The sequence below is a fragment of the Lithobates pipiens genome, unplaced genomic scaffold (assembly GCF_037356315.1).
Source record: "Lithobates pipiens isolate NorthernLeopardFrog02 unplaced genomic scaffold, aLitPip1_a1.2 Scaffold_28, whole genome shotgun sequence".
In the NCBI taxonomy this organism is placed as follows: Eukaryota; Metazoa; Chordata; class Amphibia; order Anura; family Ranidae; genus Lithobates; species Lithobates pipiens.
This window is the reverse complement of record NW_027507789.1, coordinates 64,514,573-64,531,685: the sequence shown is the minus strand read 5'-3', so window position 1 is coordinate 64,531,685 and position 17,113 is coordinate 64,514,573. Positions and strand designations below refer to the sequence as shown.

Genomic DNA, 17,113 nt, shown 5'->3' with positions numbered 1-17,113 from the left:
CCCTATTCGAACAGTTGTCCCCAGTACAGGTGTCCCCAGTACAGGTGCCCCCAGTGGAACTTTTGTACTTACTGTTTGTCCTGGGTAAAATTCTAAAGCTAGATACACACTGTTAAAACTGATATAATAATAATTACTATTACCATATCATCTCTGTATTAATTGTCTAGTCCCTATAGATCAGTTAGTCTATTAAAACTCTGAGCGCATGCTACTGTTAATATCACAATAATACAAAGTTAGCTATGAAACCAAACACACGGTTTAAGATTAATCAATTCTCATTTATTTCCCAGGGAAATAAGAAAGTTTATATAAGGTAGGTATTATTAGAAATTACAAGATTACATAGCATACAATACAAGGGTATACTTAGCACGTCCTACTGGCTGTCCTTGTGATGGAATAAGAGGGAGCTCTGTTTGAAACATTCCTTTTGACAAACACCCCTCACCCACACCGCATCCCATTGCCTGCCCAACTTTGCTTGTGGACGAATCACAGTGTCTCCGGGGCTTCTCCTCCACCAGGTTACTTTCTGATCGTCTTGCCATAATATTTCTGACCGTCTTGCCATAATTGGCCTCTGGGGGGCAGTTTCTGTCCATGAATTGCAAATAATATGACTGGGGTCAAATCTTGAGGTTCGATCTCCGGTGCCCCACTTCCTTTATCTCTATCAGTTAGGTTCTTCTTTGGAGCTTGCTTGAATCAGGGATTCTCGTAGACAGATCGGAGTCAGCACTGTCATGCAGAGTAGCTCTCACAGATAGATTGGTGCCTCTAGTTTCATGTAAAATAGAGGTTTAACTGGCTACATTCCAACCGGGAGAGGGCATCCTCTTCTCCAAGACACAGGATTTAGGACACCAGGACAATCAATTTAGCTGATTATTGGGAGTGGGAGCCAATGTATGGATCCCAGAAATATTAGATGAGTTCATATTAAATCCAACACACATTATACAATTTTTTTTAGATTTTTTCCTTTAGATTTACCAAAACCACATGTAATTGGTTTGAGAGCATTTTGCAAGACAAGCAAAATGTTAAAATTAATTTTGACTAGATATACAAGTGATGTCTTCATATACAAGTAGCGTCATGTCACAACTGAGTATAAAAGAGAAGAGAGTCGCCTCTAAGTTTAGCAATATGGTTACATTTAATGAAGGTACAACATTTAGCAACTCACATGATGATTAAAACAGGCACATCTAAGTATGCAGGCATCTGGGATAAAGCTGTTCACATAGACCATCCTCCTCACCACCATCAAAGTTGTTCCTTCCACAGTGCACTCCATAAGCAGTCCAAGCAGTGCTTTCAGATCGCTGTACTGCAGAGTAGTCTTCCCGGTCACGATTTGCAGACTGACAGCGGTGAAAGCCGGCAGTGCGGGGATGGTCTATATCAGTGATGGTGAACCTTGGCACCCCAGATGTTTTGGAACTACATTTCCCATGATGCTCAACTACACTGCAGAGTGCATGAGCATCATGGGAAATGTAGTTCCAAAACATCTGGGGTGCCAAGGTTCGCCATCACTGGTCTATATGGACAGCTTTACCGCGGATGCCTGCATACTAAAGCCTCATACACACGATCAGATTTTATGATGGGAATTGTGTGATGACAGGCTGTTGGTGGAAAATACGACCATTTGTATGCTCCATGAGACAATTGTTGACCAACTTTCCATGGCCAAATGTTGGATGGCAGGTTTATAAATTTTCTGCAGACAGCGGTCTGTTGTTGGATTTTCCGAACGTGTGTACACAAGTGCGTCTGACAAAAGTCCAAAGTACAATCACGCATGCTCGGAAGCAAGAACGAGCCAGAAGCGGTCGGTCTTGTAAAACTAGCGTTTATAATGGAGAATTCACATTCGTGAGGCGGCATATTAAGAAATCTTGAAATACAGCGCACATTCTCTTATTCTTTAATGGGATAATAATGAAACTGCTTTGCTGGTGGTACTGACGGAGTTCTGCCAAACGTATTTAAAAAGGCTTTTTTTTTCTAGTGATATCAAGACTAATATTATTTTTTATTAATTTTTTTTTTTATTAACTAAGTTACCACAACACCATTGGTTTTATGTTGGTGTCCCTTGTTAATTTTAAATTGTAGTTTTTAAAATGTAACTGCATACTCCCAAACTGTCATTTGAAGTAAAACACATAGTCAAGTATTATTCTACACAACTTTTTTGGGCATTAAAAAAAAGAAAACAAAGAAAATTAGACATGCTATCTGCCAATAGAACTTAACTAAAAAGTGCATTCTATGCATCCAAAAATATAGAAAATATACCAAATCAAATCATTATTCAACCAAAAAATAAAATAAAAGCCTCATGCATGTCCTGCTTCTTAATATAGGGGGTCAACAATGCCAAGAGTTTGTGAAAGCAGGGGTCTGTCATCCGGAGATAATTCTGAAATCATCCAGATTATTCTCCTGGAGCTCCCGCAGCAAAGGCACATGACATAATTGGTCACGATTCATGAAGCAAACAATTTTTGGTCCTCCTCCTCCTGTTCCTGGACTGGACTGGGGTCAAAGCAATAACTCCAAGGCCAATAATAAAGAACGCGCTATCTCCTCTGATTTCGCAACATGGCTGGTTAACCAACGGCCGTTCAGAAACCAACTGAAAAGCGTGAAATAAAAAGCGCGAATCAACACTCACCAAACTTATGCTAACACAAAATTAGCAGAAGGAGCCCAAAGGTTGGTGCATGACAATTGACCTTCCTCTTTATCAGCTCGTAGTACGTCCTGTATATCACCACGTTTGTGTTTGTTGGCTGACAATTCCTTGCCATTTGTATGCAAGACAAGTTCCTGGCCAACACCATTCAGACAAAAGTCTTCGGTTTTGTCTGCGGAAAGTCTAATCGTGTGTACGAGGCTTTAGATGATCCTTTTTTAATCATCAACCATGTTAGTTGCTGAATGTTGTACCTTCATTAAATGTAACCTTTTTTTTTTTTTTTTAAAGCCCATGGGGTGTGAAACACACTCAAAAACTTCACCCGGTGTCAAACAAATGTGCACACACATAAAGACTGAAACACAAAAAAGTGCAACAGGTACACAAGCCCTCTGAAATCAGAGGGCCTTGCCCTGACTCCCCTGGGGCGTTAGACTCCAGACAGGGACAAGGGTACTTAAAACATGATCTGTCTGGCTGAAACCAGACAGACCCCTTTCTTTGGAAGGTCTGCCGGAACAGACTCACCCAAGTACTAGGCAGGGCTCCCCCGAAGGGAGACCCCAGAAGAGAGAGGGCAATCTAAGCCAAAATGCCATGTCCACTGTTGGAGAATAATCTGTATTCTCAGACCGTCTCTCGATTCTAGTTAAGAAATTTTATTTGCATATGCAAGAGAAATGGTTACATGTACGTTCAGGCTTCAAAAATCCATTTCTGCCTGTCATAGGATTACATGCTCCTTTTTATCACCCTTAAACCTTCCCCCTTCCTGCTTGTAATGTCCTGATCACATGTATAATTTCAACCTTTATTCTGAACAATGGCAGGAAAGGTGGAAATATCCATTACAGACTTTTACATTCACAAGTGTTATACAGGATACTGCAGGGCAGGACCTAGGGTGGTGGGGGCCCCTGGGCTTGAGTCACTTTTGGGCCCTACCTTCTATACATTACCGTATTTATCGGCGTATAACACGTGCTGGCGTATAACACGCCCCCCCACGTTTAGGAGGAAATTTTAAGGAAAAAACTGTACATTTAAATGCCCGTCAATGCAGCCTTATCAGTGTCCATCTGCAGCCTTGCCCACCCATCTGCAGACTTGTCCAGTGTCATTGCAGCCTTGTCATTGCAGTCTTGAAGTTTAAAAATGGCTCTGCCGAGATCCAGAGTCCTGTGTGTCTCGGTGACTCTCGTGTCCTCTTGCAGTCCCGAACGAAGCCAAGAGTAGTCGAGTGTACTTGGCTCGGCTCACAGTCACACCCAGTAACTGTGAGCGGAGCCGAGCTGGATACACTCGGCTATGTATCTTGGCGGGGCCCCCTATTGGGTGGGGCCCATGGGCTTGAGCCCAGTCAAGCCCAATGGTAAGTCCTGCCCTGCAGGATACTGTATACTCCCTAAGCCTTTTGAAAACTCCCTAAGCCTTTTGCAGACATCATGAGTTTTCAAATTATGCAAGTCTAAGCATTTTTTTTATAACTAAGCTATATCAAATAAAACTATATTAATATCAAATGACGTTTTTCATAGATGACTTAAAAAGTTTAATTTCTCTGACATCCACCCCCTCCCCAGACTCTCAGGACAGGGCCGAGGACCTGCCACCCTACTCATCAAACGTGCAGTGTACAAAACATAACAATACAAAAACGTGACAAAGTAAATAAATAAAAAGAAAGTGGGGGAGAAGGAAGTAGAGGAGAGTGTAAAAGTGTCCATTGTGCAATACAATGGCCAGGCCCTCTGGCCAGGAATAAAAAATTCCCGGTCCAGGAGGCAGGTGCTAAAAAAAGCGTGTTATGGTGCAGTGACCAATGTGCCACAAATCAAAGTGACCCTCACTCACAGTGATTTTTTGGCACCCCTGGACTGCCACTCCAGGGGCACATACACCATGGGCTTTCCATTCTACACTTGGAGGTGTCTCTCTTCTAGTTTATTTATACTCTGTCAGGTTAGGGAGTCTCCAAAACAAGACATTCAGATGAGACAGTGAGCCCAAATCAATAAACAGCACCTTCTTCCTTATTTATTCCATACAATGCAGTGGAGAGACACAACACATAGTTCTTGGCAACATAAGCGAGTAAAAGTGAAGGTGTTTATGACTTACAAACATCAAGTTTAACATTATATACGTATGAATATGCATAAAGTCTAGGCGTGTTATAGGTGTGACCGTATATAGTTTAGTTCAATCCGCATTCATATTTTCTGAACAGCAAGGGAACAGTTAAGTAGGTGGTTACATCATGTGACTGATAGAAAATGAAAGAAAATGTGGGTACCACCATGACAGTACTGGGTCAGACCAGCTAGATAAGACAGTCAATTTCTTGGAGCAAAAAAGGAATAAACTATTGCTTCTTATCTGGCGGTGAAGGTCATCATGGACTGAAAACTGTGTCTAAAAAGAAGCAAGAAAGTGCATTACAAATTCTTAAAGTGATAGTCTATCTTTATCTATCTATCTCAACATTATCAGACCCCTATAAATCTACTCACTTCCATTTGTGGACGGACATTTTATGGTTACACAACCTCACATTGCTATAATCTTTTTATATTGACTACAAACTAAAGGACGTTTGAATAAATGGTTGTGGAACGAATCATTTGAGTTTCCATTATTTATTATGGCGAAATTCGCTTTGATATACAAGTACTTTGGATTACAGGCATGTTTCTGGAACGAATTATGCTCACAAGCCAAGGTTTTACTGTAATATGAGGTCAAACCTAAACACTACATTTGTATGCAATCAGGCAGGCCCTTTTGCACTTGAACTACATAGTTGAAGGTAAATCTAAAGGAAATCCAACAGCAATAAAAACTTGACAGAGGGTATGAACCTTCCCCACTTTATCCAAAACTAAAAAAAAAAAAAAAAAAAAAGTTTTGCCTAGAAACACAATTTAACCACTTAAGCCCCGGACCAATTGTCAGCTTAAGGACCAGAGGTCTTTTTACAATTTCGCACTGCACTTCTTCAACTCGTAATTGCTGGACTGGACCCGCTAACAATGCGTTTTTTGGAACCCTAAACTGCTGGGGACGCTAGTATAGATCTGATCAGATCAGATATTGATCTGTTCAGATACTATACCACTACAAGAGGTGTATGCTTTGCACGTAGGTGTTAGCGGTACTGGCACTAACCTAGCGCTGCCTGGGGCGACGCAGACCCTATCTGACCCTAAAACCTAATTGATATCACCCACCAGGTGATCAGGGGGTTAAACCTTTATTGGGTAATAAATGGTGGGTGCCCTGATGCTATAGAAAGCAAACTAACTAACCAGCGTCACCCGTAACACTTATACAGTGATTACTGGTGAAAGGGTTAACTAGGGGCAATCAGGGGGTTAAAACGTTTATTAGGTAGTATATGGGGGTACCTGACGCTATATAAAAACCTGACGGGGAACCTAAATAACTAACTTGCTAACTAGCGTCACCAGTGACACTTATATGGTGATCACTGGTGAAAGGGTTAAATCTAGGGGCAATCAGGGGGTTAAAACCTTTATTAGGTTGTATATGGGGGTACCTAAGGCTATAAAAACCTGGCGGTGAACCAAAAAATAACTAGCTAGCTAATGACACTAATGCAGTGATAAGAAAAACGATCGCTTAGTGACACTGGCAAAAGGGGGTGAAAGGTTTACCTGGGAGGCAATCAAGGCGTTAAACCTTTATTAGGGGGGGGTAAGGGGCTACCCTGGATCTAACACTAACTGCCCTGACACTTTTTACAGTCACAACTGACACTAAATGCAGTGATCAGTAAATAAATGATCACTGCAATCAGTGACACTGTAACTGGGGGGGGGGGGGGGGGTGACTGTGGGTGAAAGTGTGCCTATGTGTACCTACATGTTAGTGTAGTGTTGGTGCACTTACTATGATGTCTTCTCTCCTCACCGTCCGGTCAAAAAGACCGCCACGAGGAGAGTGACATCACTTCCTCCTGCCTGTGTTTACACTACACAGGCAGGGGAAGCTTCTCATTCGCCAGGAGCAATCGCAAGGGGATGGCCAGAAACCAACGGCCATCCCCTCATCCCGGATCGCTCCTGATGCGAAATGGACCACTGCAGCCAGCGGGAGGGGGTCCGATCGGACCCCCCACCCGCTGGAAGGCAGGCACGTACGGGTACGTGCTTGTGCCTGTCCGTGCCATTGTGCCGACGTATAATTACATGCGGCGGTCCTTAAGTGGTTAAGGAGATTTTGTTATAGATATAACATTTTAAAGTACTACTAAAGACAACTTTTTTTTTTAGTTTTAGGGTGGAGAGGAATGGAACACCTGTCAGGTTTTTATTGCTGTCTGTGACCCCATTAGAAAAATTCACCCTCTTTAGTTCTCCTCTCATTTCCGGTTTTGGCTGTGAGACAGGAAGTGAAGGGAAAACGCCCAATTAGACACAGATGACGAAAAAAAATCCTCTTTAAAAATCTTCTTTAATCCTTGTAACAGTAGAATTGAAAGTCATTGTAAAGTCAGAAGGTTTTTTATCTTAATGCATTCTTTTGTGTGCAGCAGCTCTTTGCAGTCCCCCAGATACTTACCTGAGGTCCCTCTAGCTCCAGCGATGTTGTAGGAATGTCTCAGCCATCCGGAACTCCCCTCCTCATTGGCTGAGACAGCAGCGCGGCGCCATTGGCTCCCACTGCTGTCAATCAAAATCAGTCAGCCAATGATAAACGAAAGGGGCGGGGTGGGGCCGGGCTGCAGCTCCATGTCTAAATGGACACACAGAACTGATTCAGCTTGGGTGCCCCCATAGCAAGCTGCTTGCTGTGTGGGGCACCAAAGAGGAGGGAGGGGCCAGGAGAGCCGAAGAGGGACCCAAGAAGAAGAGGATCCGGGCTGTTCTGTGCAAATCCACTGCACAGAGGTGGTGAGTATAACAGGTTTGTTATTTTTAATTAAAAGAAAACTTTACAATCACTTTAAAGTGTTACTAAACCCAGGATCCTGCATTCATTATACCTGGCCTACATGGAAATGCAATTATTTTAATCAATATAAAGTGCTAAATACCTTTTCTCATCAACAGTATATAGCACTTCCTTCAGTGCCTGGTTAAAGCTTGTAGGAGGAGTTTTCATTCTGCACTAGCTGTCCTATCAGGATTCAGGACCCCTCACAATCTGTATGAATAGTGTTGATTGCATGTGATCAGCAAAGGGCCACTCTCCCCAAAAAATAAATCTCTAGCAATACGCACCAAAGTGAGGATGTGCAGCCTGACTCCAAAGGCTCTGTCTTATCCGCACATGTTTTGGAATCAGTGAAAGAAGCTTTGCGGCTGATGGTGACAAGGCGTTGGCACCCACGGCCCCTCCATGAAAGGATGGCGGCACAGCCCTGGCTTGTGTCATGAGCTTCATCCACAACCCGATTTAATTGTGCTCCCACTGCACGGCCGAAGAGCCTTCTGCTGCCAGAACTGCTCATCATACCAAAGCCAGGCCACACCCCCGTAAACCCTTTGTGCTTCACTGATGGAATCCAGGTAGCAAAATAACCCCGAACAATTGTCCGGAGCCTTTTCCCCTATGACGCCCTTTGCAAACGTTCTCGGGACAAGCCGATAGCGCCGGTTCTCTTCCTCCTCTTTTTTGCTCTCATCCGGCTTAACCTTGTCCAGGTTAAACTTTTCCAGCGGAAGCAGCGAGAAGATCTCCCCGTACTCCCCTTTCTAGATCCTCTCCCTAACCTCCGCCTCCATATGGAAACCCAGGAGTCCCTCATAACAAACGTAGACCTCCAATCAAAACGGAGATCTGCCAATCTCACACCGTCCACCACTGACCCCCCTGGTGTCACTGCACTCGTACTCACCTGGGAAGATCCAGCCACCGGTGCAGGAACCACGGAAGAAGCGACGTAGCCACCACAATGGCAGGCATCGGCATGGGGCCGTCACCAGAGCAAGAGGCAGCGGGGGCACCACCACCGCAGAGGTTGGTGGGGCCGTCACTCCAGCAAATGGTGGCGGAGCCGCCACTACCATCGTCGGGGTCCCAGTCCAAGCCACTGCGACCAACCGCCCATCTCCCCACCAGCCAAGCCAAGACCAGTGAGACCAGAGAACCGGGGGTACCTGCCACAGGACCCCAGGTCCCTACCCGCCACCAGCAAATGCTGCAAAAGCATGTCACTAGCACCCATGCCCAGGATACCCAAATCTCCCTGAGAGGCCCCACTAGCACCCACGGAACCAACCCCAGCAGCAACAACAGGCGCCGGGGCCGGCCCACCCCCCACCAACAACCCAAGGGGAGAACTTAAATGGGGAGGGCGGGACACAGACACAACAGGTACAGTTAAAGGCATAGACAAGGACTTAGGAAAAAAGAAAATAACTGCGCTAAGGTTAAGAATGTGAATATGTAAATGTGTAAATATATAAAGAAATTCCTGTGAGGATATTCAGCTGCGGCTTCGCTATGTCACATGCATGCAAATAAGAAAACGAAAAATCATAAGCCGCGCTAAATGGATACCAAAGCAAATACAACCAACTATTTGTGCAATAATATAAAAATAAATATTGAAATAGATATTAGTAAATGCAACCAACTGCTAGTGCAAAATATGCAAGTAAATATTGAAATAGATATTATATAGGGTATGGCAACCCTATATGTGTAAATACATATACGTGATACAAAACATATAAGTATTGAAATTTCTGATCCCAAAAACCCACAAATGCTAATGGGCACGTATAATAAGAATCAGTGACATACACCTATGATAAAAATAAACATATAAAGTATAAACACCCAGTGTATGAACAATGAGTCCGTATAAAGAACAAGAAGGGGTTAACGTGAGACCAAAAAAAGTCCTCTGGGTACAAACCACACTAATCCTGGAAATCCAAATATGGGAGCAGTTATGTTCAATCCACCACCAACACACGATAAGATTTACTGCTTACCAGATATGAATGACCCCCCACTACAGAGGGTCACACGGGGCTTTATAGGGATGGACGTCACTTCCAACCACAAGGTAAAAGGGGTTCCTCGATGTCTTCCTGGCTTCGCTCTTTTAGGAACTCTTGGGAAGAAAACTCACTCCCGGACACTCAACTCAGTAGTCCAAACAGACTCAGAACCAGGGGCATCAAAACCATAGGAAAAAGATAAAGCTCAAAATAGTGTAAAACCCTTTTTATTTTAAGATAAAAATATAAAAATACACTTACAAGTGTGTAAAAGAAAAAAGCGCCTTAAGTCCGTGGCGCCGGCCGGACACACACGGACAAACTCGTTCTCCTGGAACCCGTCACAAAACCGAGGTGAATGTAGCGCAAGCAACCCTTCTTTCTAAAAGATTTCTGGAAAAGGGATATAGTGGTGAGAACCTGTTGAAAACTCTCAAATGGGTTCGGTTAAAAGATAGGGCAGAACTGTTAGGGCAAGGCAGGCTTGCAGATCCAATGACAGCCAATGGAATTCCTTTTGTTACCACTTTTTCAGTTCAACACCGTAACATCAAGCAACTGATACAAAAACATTGGCACCTGCTAACAAGCGACCCAGTTCTAGGTACTATCTTACCACCTAAACCACAAGTTATCTTTAAGGGAGCATCGTCCCTGGGGAGTCGCGTGGCACCAAGTGTACATGACCCACCAAGGGCTGCTAGATCCTTCTTTCAGGATATGAAAGGTTATTACAAGTGTGGGAACTGCCAGATTTGTACTTTAAATAGTTGTAAGGACAGGAGGATTTTTAAATTTTTTTCCACGAGCACATCAAGACCCTTCGATATTGAGTCATTTATCACTTGCGCATCTGAGGGAGTCGTGTATCTGATACAGTGCCCTTGCGGCCTCCAATATGTGGGGAGGACCAAAAGGGCACTGAAGACGAGACTCAATGAGCATGTTGGTAACATTAGGAGAGGCTTTGACAAGCATCCGGTGTCACGCCATTTTGACCAAGTACACCATAGAGACCCCTCCAATACACTATATGTCGGTATCGATAAGTACAGACCTCACTGGAGGGGCGGTTCACTGGTCAGGGAGATTTCTAGACAAGAAATGGCCTGGATCCACAGGCTCAAAACTTATGTGCCTTTTGGTATGAATGTTGACACGGACGTGAACGCCTTCATAAATAATTCGTGAGGACGCTCACGTCCTTGCCTCATTCTCCTGTCCATTCTATGGATGTTCTTCAGGAAGTTAGGTGTCTCATACAGTACAATCGTGCTAGATATATTCGCGATACCTATAAAAATAATTTTACCATGTTTTTTAATGTTTTTGTTTGTAATATTGTTGAATTTATTTTTGCCATCTGTTTACCATTGTCAGTTACTAAACGATTTGGTTTATTGTTTTGCCATATCTTTTGTGAGCTCTTCTCATTGGACCTGCGCTCTGGGCCGGCGGCTCTAAGACAATTTTGGGGCCATCTATGATGGGGTTCCTATAGCCACAATCTGACAAATATTTGACATATCCTGAGTTTGCAGTTAAGATGTAGGAGACACATGTTGTTGCGATAATTTATAAAGGAAACACACCATGCACTATTGAGTGACCTTATAGTGAATTATTGAACACTTTAGATCGCCCATCCAGTGTTATGATCTAGATACCAACACAGACCAGCTATGTGAGTTTGGTGTATGTGGTGGATGTAGTTATGTCATTAGTTCACTGGGGGCGCAGTTCTGGTTGTTGCCACTGCGAGTTATGGGTTGTGTATTTGATTCTGTTAAATGACCCTGCACATGTGCAGGGGGTATGCGGACGGATGTAAGGAAGCGTCGGGTTTCTTGTTACACCGCGCCGTAGGCGGCGTGGAGCCATTAGGGCGGGACCATCTTAGTCACATATTGGAAGTGACCTCATGTGACGCGAACGAGGCTTGGTTGGTGCAGGTACAGTTTCCGATCGGGTGACCGGAAGTTACCGAAAACGGAAGTGGGGCATACGTCCGAGAATTAACGACCAGAAGTGAGGCATGGGTGATCCCGATGGGACGCCCTGCACACGTACCGGTCGTTCTTTCTTCTTCTTTCGATCTGCACCACTGGACAGGGCTGGTGTCCTGTATTTACAAATAAAAGAGGGATACTTTGGGGAGTTTGTGTATTAAACATTAGTAGTTGGACTATTGGGCGACGCAGGACCGGAAGTCATGTCAGAACGATAGTGAGGCTTGGATATCCGGGATGGTTACAAACCGGAAGTGGGGCTAATGACACGGTCTTGGCGTTCCATACACACTCCTTTCCCCCCCCCTCCCCCTTCTGTCGTTCCTTTGGCCAGCATAAGGGTATGTATCTGTAGAGTTGGGATACATGGCCCATATGACATATTGAGACACTGGCAGTGCCTAATTTAATTCAGCTGAGTATTAGAACGGACATGACAGGTTACATATGAGGGCGGGGTGAGGGTGGGCCCAACCTTGTGGATTGACCTTTGGAATCACTGCCTGACGAATCAGACGTTGATTCCAAGACGAGGCTTGGTTTTGGCGGGAAAAGCCAGGCGCCCAGAGTGAGGCTCAGATGATTAGAGACATATAAATGGAGGTGACACAGCGTGCCGCTCGTGCCCCTGGATGACGCAATTTTGTTGCGAAACGCGTAGGGCTGAGCGGTGCGCTACATTCACCTCGGTTTTGTGACGGGTTCCAGGAGAACGAGTTTGTCCGTGTGTGTCCGGCCGGCGCCACGGACTTAAGGCGCTTTTTTCTTTTACACACTTGTAAGTGTATTTTTATATTTTTATCTTAAAATAAAAAGGGTTTTACACTATTTTGAGCTTTATCTTTTTCCTATGGTTTTGATGCCCCTGGTTCTGAGTCTGTTTGGACTACTGAGTTGAGTGTCCGGGAGTGAGTTTTCTTCCCAAGAGTTCCTAAAAGAGCGAAGCCAGGAAGACATCGAGGAACCCCTTTTACCTTGTGGTTGGAAGTGACGTCCATCCCTATAAAGCCCCGTGTGACCCTCTGTAGTGGGGGGTCATTCATATCTGGTAAGCAGTAAATCTTATCGTGTGTTGGTGGTGGATTGAACATAACTGCTCCCATATTTGGATTTCCAGGATTAGTGTGGTTTTTACCCAGAGGACTTTTTTTGGTCTCACGTTAACCCCTTCTTGTTCTTTATACGGACTCATTGTTCATACACTGGGTGTTTATACTTTATATGTTTATTTTTATCATAGGTGTATGTCACTGATTCTTATTATACGTGCCCATTAGCATTTGTGGGTTTTTGGGATCAGAAATTTCAATACTTATATGTTTTGTATCACGTATATGTATTTACACATATAGGGTTGCCATACCCTATATAATATCTATTTCAATATTTACTTGCATATTTTGCACTAGCAGTTGGTTGCATTTACTAATATCTATTTCAATATTTATTTTTATATTATTGCACAAATAGTTGGTTGTATTTGCTTTGGTATCCATTTAGCGCGGCTTATGATTTTTCGTTTTCATAGACAAGGACTTACCAGGCTGCCCAGGGGAAACCGACCGGCCAGCCATTGCTCCAGATCCCTGAAGAGGTCCCGCCCGAACCGGCGCTGTGCCAGGCACATCAGAGTCTGAATCTGATATTTCTCTCTCGGATTGTTGCTCCCCCTGGTCACCAGGGGATGCTGTGGACGTGGAAGAACCTGGTTGCCCGTCTGTGACGTCATCAGCCCGTGCCCTCCATACCTTACGGCTAGCTCCTGCACATCTCCCCGCTAAGCACTCTGCCGGCTGACAGACACCACTCTAGCACCAACCCCGTCACCAGAGAAACCTCTTCTTTCTCTACCGATGGCATCGGCCGCCTAAGGGGAGGTGTCCGCACCAGCAGCCGCACACCATCCTTGCCGAGCACTGCCGGGCGCAGGGGAAGGCCCTGCAGGATGCGAGGTTGAGTCCCGGTCCCCAGCAGAAGGAGGCCTGGAGGGGGATGCAGATGACGCCCTCCCGGCCAGGTCCCACCGACGACGGGGATTCCTCCAGCAGCGGCAGCCATAGCAGGACGCTTCACCCTGGGGGCTGGAGGGTCCATAACCAGGCTCCCAGAGCGGCAGCTCATCTGAGGGGTCTCATCAGGTCGAAAACACGCAGGAGGCGGCGACCTCCTCGCACACGGTAGTACAGGGGCAAGTGGAGCTGATCCCTGCCCCGACCCCTGAAGCAACATAGTGAGCTGAGAGTTTAGCCACTGTGTGCTGTTCTCCTCAGCAGCCGTCCGCAGCTGCTCGATCTAAAGTCTCCATGGCTGCACACACAAAAAACGTACTGCCTGTGTCTAAGGATGAGCTCAGGTGTGTTCACAAGCCGCACGTGCAGAACCCACAAGGAAGTCGGTACTGCACAGCGCTAATCACAAGCAGTGAGACATTGTCCCGATGCGCGGCTACAGAGATCGGGAAATATCTCACTGCTTGTGATTAGCGCTGTGCTGACTTCCTGGCGGGCTTTGCACCTGCAGTTTGCATACATGCCTGACCTCATCCTTATCTGTGTCATCATCAAACCCATATTATACACCCGTCATCACTATCCTCATCTCCGTATAATACACCCTTCATTGTCATCCTCATCCTTGTTTAATACAGCCATCATCCTCATCCTTGTACAATACACCCGTTATCATCATTGTATAATACACCCATCATCGCTATCCTCATCCTTGTATAATACACCCATTCTCATCCTTGTATAATACACCCGTCATCACTATCCTCATCCTTGTATAATACACCCGTCATCGCTATCCTCATCCTTGTATAATACACCCGTCATCACTATCCTCATCCTTGTATAATACACCCATCATCATCATCATCCCCATCCTTGTAATACTCCCAAGTTCAACAAATAGTTGAATTCTAAAATAGTGGACACTTCTAATCTAGAAGCATTGAGCACCAGCCCTGGTTTTATGATAGATGATCCTCCAGTAGGGTATAAGAGAAACCAAAACAAATGCAGGGAAGTAAAGGGTTAACCTCCTCACCTGCTAACAGAACATTCACTGCTCACTCAGCCTTATTTACTTCTGGGACAGTATAAGGTAAATGGAGACAAGTTCAAACAGTGAGTTAGCTGAAGATAGCAGCATTCAGACAGGCAACATGTCACAAGGGAAGATTGGTGTCTCTCCTGCAATAAATAAGGCTGAGCTTAGTGTTCAGTGAGCTGTTATCACATGTGTGAGTGAAAGGTTTACTTCTCAGCATTTGCTTGTTACTGAGAGGATAAGCTGCTCCAATTTCAAGTTCTTCCCTCAGTCCCTACATCGCTTCTCCTCTGTCTATACCTAGTTACTGCCCTGCATAGGGGTTTACCTCTGCCTATGGAGCTGTGCTGGCAATCTCAGTCGTCCATTTGTGTCCACTCCACACTGCAGTGAGAAGGGAAATCTGAAGTGACGTGGGTGTGCTGAAAAAAGCACCACCCACCGCCCTTCGATCCCCACCAATTAAAATGCAGGAAGGGAGGACAGAAACAAACCTGAGTAGAGTGGGATTGTGTGCAGGCGCATCGTTTGCACCCTGCACACGCCCTAAACATAGGCAAATCAGCTTCCCAGCTTGCAATCAGATGATTGCAAGCTGGAAGGCTTCCCATAGACCACCGTGTGTCCGGCGCCCAGACCCTCTAACACAGTCACACACACAGTACACACAGTCGGACGTTCTGACGACAAAATCCGTTGGATTATTGCCGACGGATTTTGACCCAAACTTGTGTTGCATACACACAGTCACACAAAGTTGTTGGGAAAATCTGAACGTCCAGAACGAGGTGACGTAAAACAGGTATGATGGGACTATAAAGTAGCCAATAGCGTTCGTCTCACAATTTTTATTCTGAGCATGCGTGGCACTTTGTGCGTCAGAATTATCTACACACGATCGGAATTTAAAACAATTGGATTTTGTTGTCGGAAAATTTTAGATCGAGATCTCAAACTTAGTGTGTCGGATTGCACATTTTCTGTCTGAAAGTCTGACAGTGTGTACAGGGCATAAGACTAAAACTAAATTGAAATTTGACTTCAAAATTAACACTGGTCTGTAGTGCATGTTAATACCTCAATACCATAAATAATAACATTAGATTTTTCACTCCAGCAGTATATAATGAGTTTGGAAATTGTAGAGAAATGTTTTTTTTTTTTAATCAGAAAAGTTTTTATTGTGTCTTGATAAACAAAAATACAGTAAAAATGTATACAATCAAGTGTAGCAGCAATACAGGAGGAATAGTGTTTACATAGGATTACATCATCGAATTATATTTGTACATACTGTTGTTGTCAATAAAGTTTTTAGAAATTTCACGTGATTGTCACTTTTTTTTTTGTTTTCCCTATGATTGCATACTATCTGTCCACATCCATGCTTACATTATTGACACATTAATAGGTTTGATCTGTACTTAAAAAATTACATATAAACTTAACATCTTCCAACGGGAAGATAACTGTGGTCTTAACTTCTCACAGGTACCACACTATATTATATTTCCCTGCAGAGTTAACTCCCACCAGGGGACTTAACTCAGATAATAAATTCTGCCTCATTCTATATTGTTATTAGATATTGTTTATGCCACAGTCCTGCATAGTTGGCTAGTTTAAACCTGTACATGGTGGTCACACCTGAAGTAATCTATCCAATACTAGCTGAGGGGGTGCCAGTCCTGGGGTGTCCAACTTTTGTAAAATTTTTGGACTGTATTCCTGTGTTGATACATCAGTTTTACTTTTATAAGTGACTTGCTCAATCCACTGTTTAGTCGTAGAGCCACAGGCTGTCAGCCAGAGTCGGGTAATTTGCTTACGTGAAATGTATAGCAGTCGGATTACCACTATGTTTGTTGGAGGGGTAAAAAATTCCTCGTCAACAACTCCTAATAAACATGCGAGCAGTCCATACCGAATGGTGGATTGGTATGCAGTTGAAATAGTCCTGTTCACCCCCCTCCAGTACCTGAAGAGCTTGGGGCACCGCCACATCAGGTGGATAAGATCACCATTAGCCGTTTCACACCTGGGGCATAGGGGAGAGTCTCTCCTGCCCCATTTGTGGAGTAGCACGGCCGTGCGATAAGATCTATGCAGAATAAAAAGTTGGGAAAGTCTACCAGATGGGGATACAGATACATTTGGCAAGGATTGTAAACATAGTTCCCATTCTTCTTCTCCTATCTCGCCTACATCTTGTTCCCATCGGTGTCTACATGGGAGTTTCGCCGCTTCCTGTGTTCTGCTCAAGAGCGAGTTGTATATTTGCGAGATCATGCCTTTTTTGTTTAGTGAAGTTAGGATATAGGTTACTATTGGGTGTTCAGTTTGTACCATCCTGCAGG

General features: G+C 44.4%; 1 long non-coding RNA gene across 1 annotated transcript; it reads right to left on the bottom strand.

Moving 5' to 3' along the window:
- Positions 1–263: 263 nt before the first annotated feature.
- On the bottom strand, positions 264–15,485 carry LOC143935447 (uncharacterized). The gene is made up of 2 exons (XR_013263522.1): positions 15,085–15,485; positions 264–5,134 (listed from the first exon to the last, which is right to left on the bottom strand). It is a non-coding gene; the product is annotated as an uncharacterized LOC143935447 (long non-coding RNA).
- Between the last annotated feature and the right edge of the window lie 1,628 nt (positions 15,486–17,113).